This window comes from Gallus gallus, chromosome 2 (assembly GCF_016699485.2).
Source record: "Gallus gallus isolate bGalGal1 chromosome 2, bGalGal1.mat.broiler.GRCg7b, whole genome shotgun sequence".
NCBI classification, from domain to species: domain Eukaryota; kingdom Metazoa; phylum Chordata; class Aves; order Galliformes; family Phasianidae; genus Gallus; species Gallus gallus.
In genome coordinates, this window is record NC_052533.1 from 16,319,498 (window position 1) to 16,336,360 (window position 16,863).

Below are 16,863 nucleotides of genomic sequence, written 5' to 3' on the forward strand. Positions count from 1 at the left end.
CACAGGTTCAGTTCATAGGTTGGGAAATTCCATGTTCACACTGCAGCCACTTGCCCTCAGGATCAGGGTCCTTCCCCGTCCTGTTGTTGCCCACCATGTTCACCATTGGAGAAAAACCCCATCACAACCTAAGAATGTCTACTCTGTTCCCTTTTTGCTAAAGCACACAAGTTAATCATTGCTTTCACATACAATTGAGGCAACAATACCATTTTTGATTGCTTTGGTAAGCCACGTGGAGGTCAGGGCTGCTTCTACTATACTGTGCGCTGTCATCCTCGGTTGCCTTCCATGGACAGAAAAAGCTGTTTTTCCCAGAGATGGCTTTGTGTCCTGAGGTTCTAGCTTTGATTGTGGCAACTGCCTTACTTAGCAGGCACCACGGGGCACAGAGAGAAAGAGAAATAGAGCAGCAGGGGAGGCTGGCACTCTCCGCCAACACACATCAAAGAGCAGGGCCACCCACGTCCTCCCCTGCTTACAACTGACAATTGAGCTCGGATTTATACCTGCAGCTCTGCTGGAATCAGAAGAAAAGATCTGCGTGTAGCAAGCAGAAAATTGCCTACAGACTTTCTGTAAATACAAACAAAATAATTTTCAAAGAAGGACTGCATCTTTGGACAGATTCAAAATCTTTTTTCCTACACGTTGCCATGCAGTACAAACCTGACTGCTCTGTTTCTAGTGTTTAAAGTACAGCAAGCCTGATTGTCTGCTACTAGTGCCTGTCTGACTCAAGAAGAAACTCCAAAATGCATTATGTGAATGCTACCTCATTTGGTTTGTCTTCAGAACACTACTGCATGCAAGAAACAAACAGCTAGTTACTATGATTTGGATGAGAAAGCCCAGTATGGTATCTTTTTCTAGTTGAGGTTCTAATGACCAGATGCAACCATCAGGATTTACATTCCTAACCAGATCTCATTGAGAATAACAGTGTTGGTTTGGACAGCTGAGGAATGGGCTAGTGACTGACCCTTGAGAGAAGATGCTAACAAAAACATAATCAAACTTAGTTATGTTATATACTGCCTGTTTAGGTATGTGATGACAATAAGGAACAATACTTAACATTTTCTGGCACATTTTATTTGTATTTCTGAACATGCCACAGTACACACACAGCATTAACCCATTGCCAGACATGCACGAAGCAGTAGAGATCTCCATGCTCACACACAGCAGGCAAGTTTTTGCTTTTGAAAACTGAGAGAGAAGACCCTCTGCACAGAAAGCAATAGGGCACCTCCTCTGCCTGTCTCAGAGGGAGCAAAGTGCAGGGTATGATGTGTTTTGCACCTGTTATGCAACTGAGAACAATTTGCCAATTAATTCAGGTAGTGTTAGAGAGAAGAGATAACATGTCTTGGATTTCCTGCTCTTAATTTATTGAACAGCTAGGCCCATGGGACTGTAAAAGGTATTCCATCAGCATGGAGGAGGCCTATAGATTCTGATATGAAAAAGAAATCCGTCTTTCAGAATGTCACATTATCATTACTGGATGCAGGCCTTGCCCATCGAGCATCTTTGATGGACTATTCAAGTAAGTGCTCTACCTTACCATTACACTATACTCCCTCAACAGCTAGGTGATAAATAACAAAGTACATGGGGTGAGTATTTGCTCATTTCTTTACAATGGTCATGAGAAAATGAGGTAGAAAATAACCATTCCATCACTTTCTAACTGGCATTGATGAAGTTTGTCACATGGGTGACATCTCCTAACCATATCTTACATGGGACTATTTTCTAGGACATAGGTAACAACTTGAAGTGACTTAGGCTGTAAACCACTATTGAAAGAATGTGAGCATAGACGATACCACTACTCAATCTATTCACTTAAGCAGCTTAGGAGATAACTGAGAAAATAACTAACTCATTAGAGACTTAACTCAGTTTCTTTCTCTCTGCAGCTCCATTTACACAAATTGGAAGAATGGGTGACAGAATAGAGTCTTCTGGCTATAACAGCAAATTCCCAGAATCTTCTCACTTTCAAACTAATAAATAAATCAAATGTTTCAAATGTTCCTTATTCATGAAGATGGCAGTACCATCTTACAATGCTTACTCTCATGCCAGGTGCAGTTTAACTAAGACAAACAGTTTGCTATTATTTCACTTAGACGCAGAGGGCTTTATTTACCAAGGTACTGGTTGCTCTAAAAATGATAATATTTTTCTTCAAAAGAACATTTCAGAGTGAAACAACGTTGAAACAATACACTTCAAGGAACTTTTAACTGGTTCTAGTTTATGCCGTATCGACTGAGCCTGTCAATGGAAGGTCTGTATCTACCTGCTTTCCTACCACATGCTCAATCACTGGTTCAAGCTGTGACCTAGCATTTCCCACACACCTGCCTCTTCCAAGAGATGTATTATCTATCTTCCACTCTTTTCAAAACAGGCTACTCTGCCTTTGCTGCAGAAAACTGAGAACTAAAGTGGTAAAGCCTCCTAACACAGACCAAAAGTGCGTGAGGTCAAAGAGGCAGCAACAAATTAGAATTATGTCTGATCTCTAACCTTTAAACAGCTTCTGAGAAATCAACGTGATTCATATGGCTCCCAGGCAAACCTCATCTGAAGTATCTTTCTTAAAAGTTAGACTGGAACTGCTTGATAAATTCCTTCCAGATTCTGTCAGTCTTCTCTTAGTCTCCTTTACATCTGTCACTCTGGGCCAGAAGCTCAAGCTTGTTTTAGGCCATGGTGGTTGTTTCAGGTTTCCTCACCAGCACCTCACAGACTGCTAACATAATCGGGGCCTGTGGTTAGGAACTCTGGGTATTGCAATACAGATACCTTTTCTTCTGTTGTATCATATGTTTTGCACTTTCTAAATCAAACTAGGTAAATTGGGATGGTCAGTGACCTTGATTACAGTTTGTAACTTTACCTCTATAACTTAACTTCAGCAGATTTAACTCAATCACAGACACTAGTTACATTACATAAATACACAGTTACCTTACATAAATGGCAGAAGTCTTTCTCCAGTTATATAAAGTGACAATAGAAAAAAAAAATACTTACCATTTCCTCAATATTTATTTCTTAACATTCTCCATATTTGATATTTTTCCCTGTGTTTTTTTTTTTTCCCCTAGCTTTAGAATCAATAGAACTAGGACAAAAATGTGAAAGTCAAAATTTAAGGCCCATTATTTTAGACCGAACTCCTAAATGTCAAGATTCCCTTTCAGTTCTTCAAGAGAGTAACCTGCAAACAGTCCAACACAACGGAGAGTGAATAACACAATTCTTATTCCTTTCACACAGGTCTGTAGACAGCATACAGCTGCCTCCCGAGCAGAATTAGGCCTGCATTGTTAATGAATGACCTGGATCATAATCATCAAGAGATTTTTGCAAGTAGCTCCTATTAATGCTAATGAGAATCTGACAAGTTAATCTCTCATGTATAGATGAGAGAGAATAAATCCATTCAGCTGCAGAACAAAAATACTGTCAATGTTTGAGGCATTACAGAAACCCAGACAATGTAACAGCAACAACAGCAGCCAGGAGAATAATACCTTTGGCTTGCTAGTACCACGCAGTCTGAAATCAGTACAGGTACAAGGATAATGCAGCATCCCCTCGCTCTTCCCCCTCTGTTGGGATTTTTATTTGTTGCATCATACTGGTAAATTGCAACAGCATTATTCCAGTTCCTAAGAAAACCTGGGAATGACTGAAAAATATTCAGCCTGAAATCCACATTATAAGTGAAGAACTGAAAAGAAGTCAGTATAAAAACAAACAAATAAAAAGAAAAAGCATTGATTGCATTTGCTTTGGTAAAGCAAGCAAATTTTACGTTAACTTGTTTATTTATTATCATAAACATATGCAAGCTTATTTGTGGTACACAAGCTACTCTTCAGCTCTTTTAAAAGTGTGATTTCATAGATTCCTCCCATTATTGTTCTGTTACGCCATTTGCATAAGCATTAGAAAATCAGAGTCTGATAGGAATATGTCTGATGCAGGACTTAAGCCAACACAAACCTCTCAGAGGTGTGGTATGTACAGTGGTGCTGGTGGTTTCGGGATGGCCACCTTCCTCTAGATACACCTACCCCATGAAGGGAGCAGGGCATCCTGCCAGCAGTGTCCCTGGCAATATCCTGCTGTTCACCCAGGGAACATAGAATCGTAGGACCACCAAGGTTGGAAAAGGTCTACAAGTAGAAGAGACACCCAGAGTGACCAGACTGGCTGAGGGCACTGCAAGGACCAGCTGCTCCTCTGGTTTCTCCCTAGCAGTGCATGAAAGCATTTGGAGGACACCCCAGAGGCAGCACTATGGTCTAGGTGGCAGAGATTGGGAATGCCCTTGAAAGGCCCTGTCTGGGTGACTGTTAGAACAGCTTGCCCAAAGCTGTAGGTAGCCTCACAGTGAACATACAGCCATGCCTGATTGACTACCAGCAGAACTTCTCAGAAACAGTTAACCAACTCAGCTAATTTTGCTGAATGCCAAAAATAGAACAGATGCATTAGCATTCGTTAAATGTATAAATACCAGCTTTCTGCTTTAGCTTAATACAAAGCCAATCAAAAAGACACCACAAAAGACTAGGAAAAAGCCTGCTTCTAAGCACTGAAATAAAAGTCACTTTGGCAGATATCAGTGAGTGCCTTGCTGGTCTGTTTTGATGATGGTATGGTGTTGAGTCACGAAGTGTGTCTGAGGAGTTCTCTCCTAGTGCCTGAACTAAGAATGATGCCAATTGGAGATAAGCTCAAGACGGCTCCTGAATGTTCTGGGACCTTCCTCACAGAGCCTGTAAGATCTTTCAAAGAACTGAAGATCTTTCAAAATGCTGAGAATCCCAGGAAGTGAAATCAAGTCATTCTTGAGGAAACGAAAGCAGAGACAGCACATAGAAGCACATAGAAATAGAAGATCTGGTCAACAACTTGAAGAAGCTCTCCAGAATAAAATAGCCATCACCCATTTCCTATCAGTTTACGGCTGTATGATTTTTTTTCTGACTGAATATTTTAACATTGACCTCTAATTTGTCCCTCCTGAGTGAACTAGAAGCACTTCTGAACACTTTCCCAAACATAATTTCAAAATGACAGCTTGTCTGTCAGTTTACCTACATCCAATTCATTCACTATAGTTTTGAAATCTGTAAAATATGTTTTCCTTGTGATTCATACTAACCTTTTTGTTTGAGTTTGAAGGTGAGATTTCCCCCCAGTTTGTCATTTGGCCAGCAGTTCAGCAATTCCAGCAGTGTCATCACGCAGTTCTTTCTGCTTGACCTCAATCTTTCTCCTTCTGGCAAGGTAAAATCTCAGGGCTGTGGGAGTTTTGTGTCTTACCATAATTCTGCTGTGCTCTCCCATTGTAGAGCCAAGAGCATTGCAACTTCTGGGACTAAATTCACTGACTGCTTTCTTGGTTTGAAAGATCTAAAATAGCACCCCTAAGATTGTGACTACTTAAAGCTACCCAGGAACTGCCTCCTGTCTGGCTGGAGTTGATTTGATGCCCACAGACATTTTTTCAGCTATAAAAAATTACTCCTTATGCACACGGATTCAATACCCCATCTGCAGTTTAGCTACATAAGTTTGGTTTACTACCTCTGCCTTGTAAAGATCATTTAACGTGTAGAGAAAATACAGGCATTTGCAGCTAGCTAGAGGCTAGGTGCTTCACCTGTCACTCAGGCATTAACTTCAGCAATTTATTTTCTTGTTCTTTAATCTATGCCCTGTAGAAAGTCAAGACTTTAAGAACAATTTAAGTATGAAACTTCACTTTCTCACTTCAACCTCAGCAGCTCTCTGTTGAGATGAGCTGCTAAGATCATTTCTTTCAAACTCCAGAAATGGGAAGAGGACTTTGTAATCTTCTCAGATAGGTCGACTCTGATTTGTTAGCCTTGGGCCTAAACTTACATGTTACCACTCCATCCTGCTCCACTCTGTCTTGAGTATAAAGTGAGCCAGATAAGCTGAGAAGCAGCAGAGCATGGGAGGCACCATGGCCACAACCATCTTCAACAAGGTCCTGTGGAGAGCTCTGGTTAACACTAAAAGGAAGCAGGAATTTAGCCATTTAAGAATGCCAAAGCAAAATTAATGGAAATGATGAAATCTGGGTGAGAAATATCTCGTTTGGGAAACCCAAAGGCAGTGCAGCATTGCAAGCTGGCCCAGTGCGTGCATCTAGAACACTCATGGTGTGTACGTGACCTGGTGGGAGATGTAGCTGCTGGAGATGAAGATGTCCCAGAGTAAATACAGAAGGCAGCATATATAAGAATCACCCAAATACACCTACAGTTTGGTATGAATTACCAGAGGTTGTCCTCAGTACAGACCAGTTAATCACACGGCTTTGGGCAGTTGCACCACTGACAGTACTGCCATGAAGCCTGAACCTCAGTGTGTGCACTCAGCACTGCTTCTCAGATCACTGAACACCAAATAATGGTCAGGGCTCCTCATCACAATGGTTTCCTTTGCTACATCAGCTGAAAACACGTACCTAACCCTTCCCTGCATGGGACTGCAGAATGTGAAAGCCACAGCTCTGACAACCAAGGCAGATGAACAGATTTGAGAGATCCATGCTTTGAGCACCGTCAGAAATGCATATTGCAATTTTTGATTAGAATTGTTGGCCCACAAAGCCACAGGCAAAGGGCCAAACTGCCCCTGCAGTTTGTGAGAAACAGTAGGAGTGCTTGAAAGAGCCATGAGATGTCAGGAGGTTAAGGACTGCTACAGGACTGGCAAGCAGACATCCCGCTGCAAATGGGAAAGGGAGCTGGGCTGCATAGAGGAGAGCTGCACGTAAGCTACAGACTGTACAGACTATGGGAGGAAGAGAGGGAGCTGCTCATCTGTCTGAACCTGCCTGGCAATGCTCCCATCCCAACAAGAGTATTGCAGACTCACAGCTGGTCTGTGGCTGCGAACAGGCAACTGAGGAATGGCAAATGAAGCCCTTTGGTCTTTCTATTTTGTGAGTGAAAATAGCACTTAAAATTGAACTTGAGAGGCAGTGTTAGTATGCAGTATGCTCCCTTTTACCCCATGCTTGTGTTCTGGGAGGACTGGTTAACTGCTTTTCAGACAACTGACTTTTATCATTTAAAAAAATAGTATGAAGGAGCTGTGTTTGTGTATCACGGGTCAGTAAGTGGCCAGGCTACTAACAGACTCAATAAAAATACAGAACAGTCTCTTACTTACATAATCATGAAGCCACCTACACTTGGTTTTCATTCTCATACCTTACCTCTCTAATTAGCTAGCCAGCAAAAAATACAGGTGTTTAGCAACATTTGTGTGCACTGTGCTTCCTCTACAGGCAGGATTCTAAATATTACTTAACACAATAATATTTAACATCCCACACGACAGCATTTTTTTTTTAAACCAAACTTTGCATTTAAATTTATACGTGTGTACATATGATGCAGATGCTAGGAGGTGGTTTCTAGCCTTGGACGGCATGAACCAAAGCAGTGCCTCCTGTTTAGGAAAAATCAGACATGGTAGTAGCATAAGAAGATATATTCCATAGCACCAAAGTACCAGGGAGTGCTTTGAGCAAGCCAGGATTCTCTGAGATACCAAAGGATAGAAAGAGACAAAAATCAGCTATACAACAATAAATTTGTATATTGTCAGAGGTCTGACCACCTCTGATATGTCTTTGTGTCCAAAAGGAAACACCACAGCTTTTATCTCACTCCTGTCTTGCTGAATCATCTTTTCTGGCTGCATTAAAACCCCCTGAACAAATCTAAACCTGTAAATGCCTCTCTTCCTTAAAATAAAGGGCTTTTCTGTATTAGCTCTGGCTTCATTTTAATGAATCAAGATAAAAACAAGTTATTAACATGCTCCTGAAACACTTGTTCAGGTTTCCAGGCTTGGAGAATCAAGCTAAAGTGCATCAGTAAGAGGTCTGCATACAACACACAGCATCTTTCTCACCAGATTCTAATTCCTCTGCAGCGGAATCACACTCCCAATGGGCCTTGTCCTTCAAGTCTTGCAGAAAGTAAGTCAAGAAAAGAGGCTGTACAAAAGGGTATCATTGTTTGGCATAAGGATAAAAGATCACATTTAAGGGATCAATCTGTCCCTTGATTCCTGTCATACTTCACTTGCAATTACATGCTGAAGCGCTATGATATGAAAGGAAGAAGTCCAGAGGGGTCTGTAAGCACCGCCCTTTCTCTGAGTAACTTTTTCTAAGCCATTACTTCAGTCTGCCCTAATCTCTCCCTGGAACCAAAAGTCTGCAGCTTTCAGCAGCTTTGTAAGCCCATCAAAACTTTTTAGCAGTAATTCTCCAACACCGTTTCCCAAGTTATACCTGTGTATATAAATACAGATGTTTTCTGATTTGTACGCAGGTTGTCCTTCAAAACCAGAACAGTCACTGAGTATGTTTGGACATTGCACGGCTGCCTGGAGCTTTGCGGTTCATACATGGGAGAGCATACACACTTGTTCAGTCATTAATTTTCCCCTATTAAGGCTGAGCTTGAAATTCTAGTCAACAACAAAACAAAGCCGAACTGCAAACACTGCCATCAGCTCTGTCAGATTACCCACTGCACAAACATTTGAGCAGTGTCCCAAGGCACTTCGCTGTGAAGCTGTATGCAGTCAACTGCTCTGGTAAAACGCTCTGCATTAGGGAAGGTTATGGCTAACACCTGGCAAATGATGCAAAACAGGCTGAGAAACTGCACTGATCATATGCTGGCATGCGTCTTCATTTTCAAGGAAGTACTTCTGTATTTTTGAAGTGAAGTACTAAATGTGTCTATATTTGTAATAAACCCATGTGAAGTACTTTAACAGTCTAAAAGTTCCAGATGAGGTAACAGCAAGTTACAGCACACGTGTGCACAAGAGAAATCACTTTTGCCACATCTGAACTTGAGTTCTCTACTCTAATTCCTGGCAGCTGATCAGCAATGCACCCCACAGCTCACAGTTCACACCAAAGTGCACAGAGGACTGTCACAGCCAGCTGCAGTTGCAGAGGGCACTTCACTACAGTAGTACATAACCATGCAAAGAGCAAATAGGAAGCTGAGCCTCTTGATCCTTTCTTGTACCAAATGTATATGCAGTAGGACATCGCAGACCAGCAAAACCAGAGTTTACCTGGGCTTCCCTTTGCTTTACCAGGTGTATGGAAAGCACCCACACAATTCTGTTTTATAAAATTAAAGGAACAGTGACCTAATGTCCCTAAACCATTCTGAGATGACACATCAAACAGACTTGGAAGGACGAACATTGCCTGCTGCCTCTCTGGAGGACCCAGATGTCCTTCTCTTGATCCTTAAGTGAGCCTGCCCAGATTTACACCACCTGATAAAATCACAGCCTGTGCAGACAGGTCTGGAGATCCAGCAGGCGCAGCACTGCTGATGCCAGAGTTCATAAATAATAGCATTATTACTTGTATAAAGTCTCCTAAGGCACCTGCATTTTTCATACAAACACATAATAATCAATGAAGCATCTTAGAAGAGCCCTATCATCCATTTGCTCACTTAATCTGCAGTTTCTGAGTATGGGTCCGTCCTTGCTGGTGAAGGTGCACTGAGAGGGCCGTGGTGACATGTTACTACTAGAGGAAGCCATCATCCTACAGAGCAAGGCAGTTCTGCTTTAGAAATCACTTTCCAGAGTGGGACCATCAAGACAGGGAGGGAGGTATGGGTCAGCAGTGTCAGTAACAGTGATTTTGCCATTTTGTTGGTGCTTACTGCCTGGCAATAGGAGCCCAGCTTGCCCTGGCCCAGCAGAGGGCAATCCCAGCAAACAGCTCAAGAAATCACTGCTGGTGCTGGAGCTCAGTTCCCTGGGAAAAGGAAAGGATAAACTCTAACAGAGCCCCAGCCGCTGGCTGCTTGCACCTCCCTGTTGTTCTGCTGTGGGCACCATCCTAATGCACGAGTGCTGGGAGAGAGCAGGGAGCAAGGAATAAGGGGGAATGGCCCCTTTCTATTTCTTTTGGGTCAGTTTGTGACCTCGGGAGCTCTGCCCCATTTTCAGGGGTCTCTTTCAAAGGTTTATGAGGCTTAGAATGCTTGCTGGGATCATGACCTACTGGAAAGAAGAGCCTTGAAAAGCAGCTAGATTCTGCAGACAGAGATACTGAAAGACTCATCCTCGGAGGACGGTAAGTTAAACCTTGCTAATGCCTTCCTTCCTGCACACCTACTTGTATGACTTCAAATCTTTTCCAAGCCTGCCTGGAAGAGTCTTCACAAATAAAAGGAAATCAGAACAGCTTGTTGTACTGACAATTGCTGCATGCTTACTTCCTCTCCCAGAAGAAGTGACTCATTTCTAAGGTTCTGAGTGCACTGAGTATACATTTCCAATGTGTGCTAGAATCAGCAAAAGTTTATACCATAAAGCATAATATCTAGTCATAAGCTCTTTTTGTCTATAATTCACGTGAAATGTATGAAAACTCCTGCTCATCTATGTAGGTATTTGTTTGCTTGTTACTCTAGGCAGTTGACTAGCATGGAAAGGCAGAGATAGCACAGAAATAATGCAGTACCAAATCTCACTATATCACTTTTCTTTGTAGAAGAGTAAATTAATTGTACTTTGCAGTATAAATATACACAAGAGATAAGTGGGAAAAAAAAAAGCCTACCTATTTGAGGTAACCTTGCAAGAAGGCATCTGTTGTTCCCTCCATCAGCAGCGCTGCTCAGCGAATGACTTATACTACAGTAGACAAACCTGGTGGAGACAGAGTCATGGATGAATGCTGTAAAGTCTGCAGTTTCTTGGCCAGCCAAAGGTGATTAACAGCAACACAGACTTGTGTACTGTTCCTTAAAAGCTGTTACAGAAAGGCAGGCTGGGCAGGACAGAGATGATTCTAGGAAGCCGCTAAGTGGAGACATCCAGCATTTGGACAAGGCTTTCCACTAATGCCATCGTGAGAAGGAAGCAATTGCCTGTGATGCCTTGCTATTGTTACACAAGCCATCATTTATCCCACAGCACCAATGGATTCAGGAGGGTGTTCTTTAAAGTGTATCTTCTGATGTTTTGTGTCTGACCTACAACGGCAAGTTACGAATCACAAGTACCACCAGAGAAGAAGGGCAATTGCTAAATTCTTTACCCCATCTTAGAATCAAATCTACTAAAATTGAATTCTTCAAGCAATGATTCACCCCACCCACCCTGTAATAAATAATAGTATTTGAAAATAGAATAATATATTAAAATGTATTTGATACCATTTCCCAAAGCATTCCAGGAGATCGTGTTCTACATGTGTTCATCAATGTATAATCGCTTCAAACATCTAAGAGACTAAACAATTACTTAAAAGTGATAGATATTTTGCTGATTCATTCAGCAAGACTCCTTCACTTTGCAGTCAGCCTAATATAAGGTAGAGAATTATATAAGGTCATCAAGCCTATCTCATTAACCCTACAAATAAGGAATTAGTCACTGGAGGACATAGTTGATATCAGTTGACTACCGAATTAATCAGAAAACCAAGAACATCAACTTTCTACTAGAAACAACAGAAATCACTAATGCTGCTAATATAGTGATTGGTCACAGGAGTCATAGACTGATAAAATGGCTTAGGGTTGGAAGAGACATTAAAAATCACTGAGCTCCAGCCACCCTGCCACGGACAGGAAGCTTGGTTTTGAAAATTCTTGCACAGCGATTTTTATTCCAAAATGTAATTATTAAATATTTGAATACTTCTTCACAACATTTTGTTAACCTCCTGAAACATTTTTTGCTTCACATGACTGTGTCATTACTTGGCTTTCTCTTAGTTAGGAGAAGGGTCACAACAAAAAGACCGATGTTGTTAATCATACAATGAAATGAATGAATATTTTTGAAATACGAATGTAATAGAAGCACGCAATTTCAAACCATTTTTTTGTAGTTATACACTGTGTAAGTTACTTTGCTTTGTACAATGACTTTGTACAACGACTTTTGGTAGAAGAGCAAGAAAATGACCACATGTACAATCATGGAGATATATACTAATATTTTGTTACTTTCTTTCATGCTCTAGTGAAAGCACAAGGAGGAAAAATACTGTAATTTTGTCATTGAAAGGAAATGGATGGAAAGAACAGTTCAGATCAAAAGCAGATTATTGGAAATGCTGTGAAGATTCACAGAAAACTGCAGACTCAGAAATGGATTCTTTCTGCTCTTGGAGTTTCAGACACAAATCAGATGTTAATAAGAGCATTTTGTAAATGTAATTTTTCTAATATTACCCCAAAAGTGAAGACCTGAAAATAAGTTTTGTTTGTTGGGATTTTTTTTTTGGGGGGGGGGGGGGGGGAGGGGAAGAGGGGGGGGGGGCAGCGGAGGGGGTTTGGTTTATTTTCAAAAAACCTGACTCTCCATCCCAGTTCAACTGGGATCACATCTCAGCTGTCTTGGGTTATATCTGGCCATTAAATACACGTTTGAATCCACATTTATGCCTGTGTTTACTTTCTTAGCCTGCCAGTCTGTACTTCATTTCACCAGGCCATCCAGGATGGTCTTATGGCTCATGCATCCTGGTTGGAAAGATAGGTCCCACAGCAAATGCGGCCTGAAACAATAGCCCATGCTGTGTTTCAGCTTCGGAAGGCCACCAGAAACAAAGTTTATTTATGGACTGTGGTAGCAATCTGCTTGATTCTCTGATGATATCTTCTCATGGCACTTGCAATTCAAAGACATCATGGCTTCTGAGAGCCTTTCTTGCCATACCATGAAGTATTCTCTCCTCCCACAAACCTTTTTCATTACAACGTGTTTTTTCCTCTTCCACTGATGTGGCAAGTTTCTAACAAATCAACATTTTTGACACCTCTTTTGAAAGTCACTTGAGAAGATATAGATCCTCACATACAGAGTAAAAGACATCAGTCCCAGCACTTCCATCATCTGTGGTCCATCTTAAGACTTTGACTCATTTACTGGGTTATCTATTGGGATGCTTAATAGAGCTGAGAGGGTGATCGTTACACTTCAGTTTCAAAATATGGCTTCCTCTGAGAGGTGTGTTTCCTCAAAATCCAGTAAAATCAGGCCTTCCAGTTCAGTTCAGCTGGGAACACATCCAATGGAGAGTGTGAACAGCTCATCTGCATGCTCACCCTTCCTTTCCTGGTTGAGCAATGACATGGTTTGAGTGATCTGTACTGGAGCAGAGGTAACTGACATCAAGGAGGAAGGAGCCAAACATTGTGGAGGTGGGCTGTACAATGCTTGCTCAAGGAAGGAGAATAGAGACAACCAGGAATGGTCAACTTGAACGATTGCAGGGAGAAAGGAAGGGGAAAAAGGCACGTATGGAAACATTAACTTTCCCATATAGAGCAAAAATGTGCTAAGTTGGAAATATTTTTTGGGGGGGGAGGGGAGATTTGGGCAGAGTAGGTCCAGTGCTTTGAATCAGATGATGACAACCCTTTTGCCATGGCACTACCTCCCTCAAAGAGTTAAACGTCTCTTTTCATTTGAAGGAAATAGAGAGTGCGTTATACTGCTGCTAAGCCTGGGAACAGTTACTGAAGTACACTGGACAAAGCATATGAAAATTTCAGCAGAAACCTGTGTTAATTTTATAGAGTCAGATACCTAAAGTCTCTCCTACAAGCTGGCTAACTCCCTGTTTTCCACACAGGACCTACCCATGCACCGTGCGTTGGTCTCAGTTCTTCGTGATTGTGTTCTACCTTTGAGCTTGGTAATTCTCCTTCTCTGTAGGAACTGTCAGGCTGCTTGGGTTTAAAGAGAAGCAGTGCCAATGACTTTGAATTTTAGAGCTTTAAAGCCAAACTGCTCAATCATGAATTTCAGATCTCCCTATCTAATCTTCAGCTGTAACGACAGAAGGAGTGAAGAAAACAAGTTACAATCAATCCACTTTGTCTCACAGTATGAGAAGTGGTTATTCCTCAGAGTCCTATGAATCCCAAGATTCCCCTAATTGACATTTGAGGAACTTAAAAGTGACAGTTACATATCACAGCTGTTCTACTGTGGCATATAAACAAATAGGTATTTCCAAGTACCACAGATGATCTCTGGGGACTTCATATAAAAGAGTCAAGATACCTGTCTTCTGATCAGATGTTTCTCTCTCCTTTCTCCTTCATAAATATGGCAGACACCAGTCCTCCTGGCTGTGATAATTTACTTCCAGATCAGAACTTAATCTCAGGATCATGGATTCAACTCACATGTGGGCTTTTTGTCCTTCAGGCTCTTGCTCCATGCTACTGTCTATGTTCTTTACAGCAGGTTTAAAAATGTACCTTTTGAAATAAAAGAGAAACCTCCTGGAACCTCCAAGAGTGAAATCAGCATTAGGAACTACCTGAAGCCACGGGTGTCTTAACACCAAAATCTTGGACTCTATTAGGAAAGTTCATTTATTTTTCCCTTAGCCACGTGGGCTCAGAATACTATTAAGAAAGATGAAAAAAAACCCTATCATTCTTCCAGCATGACTTCTGACAGGCTTTGGTGTGCTAGCCCTGGATGAAATCTCTGCTTCATGAGACATATTCTGACTCTGATGAGGTTCCTAACTCCATCCAGTGAAGGGTAGTACCCTGTAACCTGATGGTAGGGTGTCTTGTCCTCTTCAGAACACTGCAGGGATGGAGTTTCATGGGTTTTGAAAACATTTACATCCCTCCTGTACTATCACGTCACGCACATTCTTGCTAGAAACATTGCAAATGATAATAGCATTCACCATATAATAGCAATAAGTGCTTTTGAATTTGAGATTTATTTTCCTATTCATTAACATTCCTGCTACATTAAAGTAGTAAAGACAGTACAAAATCTTTCACTGTTCTTTTTGTTTCTTTCTTTTAAACAGAATCAGCCAGATTACAGTCTCACAGGAAAATCAGTCTCATGGGAAACTCTTGTGTTGTTAACTCTTCATTATAGGAGATACAAATAAATAGTGTGGAGCTCTGGGGAGTGCAGTGCAGAGATACTGGAGTTGCCTGACAAGAATTAGGCTGAATCCAGGAGATCTGTTAGATATGAGCATGCTTTGGCTGCACAAAGCAAAGAAAATGCTACCATGACTCTCCAGGTAACAGAAATTTAGGACACGCACATCAGAACATCTATCTTCACCAGGGTGTATCAGTGCATTCAAATCACATGGAAGATTAACGATGTTTTCTCGTGCTCTGCAGGTAGGCAGGCCTGCCCAGGGTGACAAGGATCCATCTTACTGCCTGGTGGGAAGGGAAGGGCTTGACTACGCTTCTGTGGCTAGGGCTGCCCTGCTGCCTCAGAGACACGCACACACTGGGACACAAGAAGCATCCTGCAGGATCACAGCTAAGCCATCAGCTGTCTGTGCTAGCAGCAGCCAGAGCTGCTCTTTGGGGACCAATGTGAACATGGCTGCATCCCGCAATGCCCCCAGCATCCATGCCTGTCAGCTATTAGATACGGCTTCACCAAGAAAACTAACCTTCCAAGTCCCCAACCCTGAAATCGTAGGTTTTAAGCTTTTTGGCTACATAAACTACAGCCAACATAATAAGAGATCTTTGGGAAAGAAGTAGATGTAGTGGGGTGCTGACATTGATGAGTCTTTATCATGCACATCTCTGTGCATCAGAAAATATAAAAAATGAGGAAAAAAAGTAAAAGGAAAAAGTCTATTAGAATCATTAATCAATGATAAGGAACAGAAAGATATAAGATGAATCAAAAAGAACAGAGTAATGACTTGCACTTTATCACTTAAGACTGGAATATCATTGAACAGGAAAAGAAAAATCAAAGGAAAGGATTGTATCAGCACACTTGATTCCCTCTGTCATAAGCTGTGAGCAGTAAATAAGGGCTGTTTCTGGGTCAGGAAAACAGAGCTGTTACACCCAGCTGCCAGGCTGTTGTGTGGGCAGCAGAAGTATCTCAGCATGCGCAGGTTTCAGTAGTGGTGTGGTACCCAAGACAAAATTCCACAGTAATAGTTATTGTTCTGTATTTTCCACAGTGTAATCATTGTCAGTTGAGAGATTAAACTGAAATGATATCTAGTCCAGAAGATGGGTGTTTCAAGAAAAGAATTTCAATCAAAGCTTTGCAAAGCAAAGTTGTGCAAGGGAATTGAAATGGATGAAAAGTGTGTGTCAGAATCCCTTAGACAACTGTGAAGAAGTCTCCAACAAACTGATATTGCTGGTTAGATGGCAGATTGTTAATAGAATTATGCATTTCAGAGGCAGAGAGGAAGCATTGTGTTCCTCTTGTTTATGACTTCCTGCATAACATAACTGCAAACTTTAGAATCAAAGAATCGCAGGTGTAGGAAGTTGGGAAAGGAAGGCAAGTGACCAGCATGGTTGAACCAGGATCCACTGGTCAAACTGGAGAGCATGAAGAAAATGCACAGGCAGTGGAAGAAGGGACAGGTAACCTGGAAGGAGTATACAGATGCTTTTAGTTTGTGTAGGGATGTGGTCAGGAAGGCCAAAGCCTAACATTAACTGAACTTGGCAAGGGGAGCAAAGATAAGAACAGCTTCTATAGATATATCAACTGGAAGAGGAAAGATCAGGAAGGCATACCCTCCTCCCTAGTGTGCAACACAGGCAGGCCAGTAACAATGTTCAAGGAGAAGACAAGTATTCAACAAATTTTTTTGCCTCATCTTCACTGGAAACAGCTCTACGCACAGCCCTTGAACAAATGGTTTGGAAGGTGGGAACGGAGGGAGCAATGTCCCTCCTGCTGTAAGTGACGATCACGTTCATGACTACCTGAGGAAGCTGA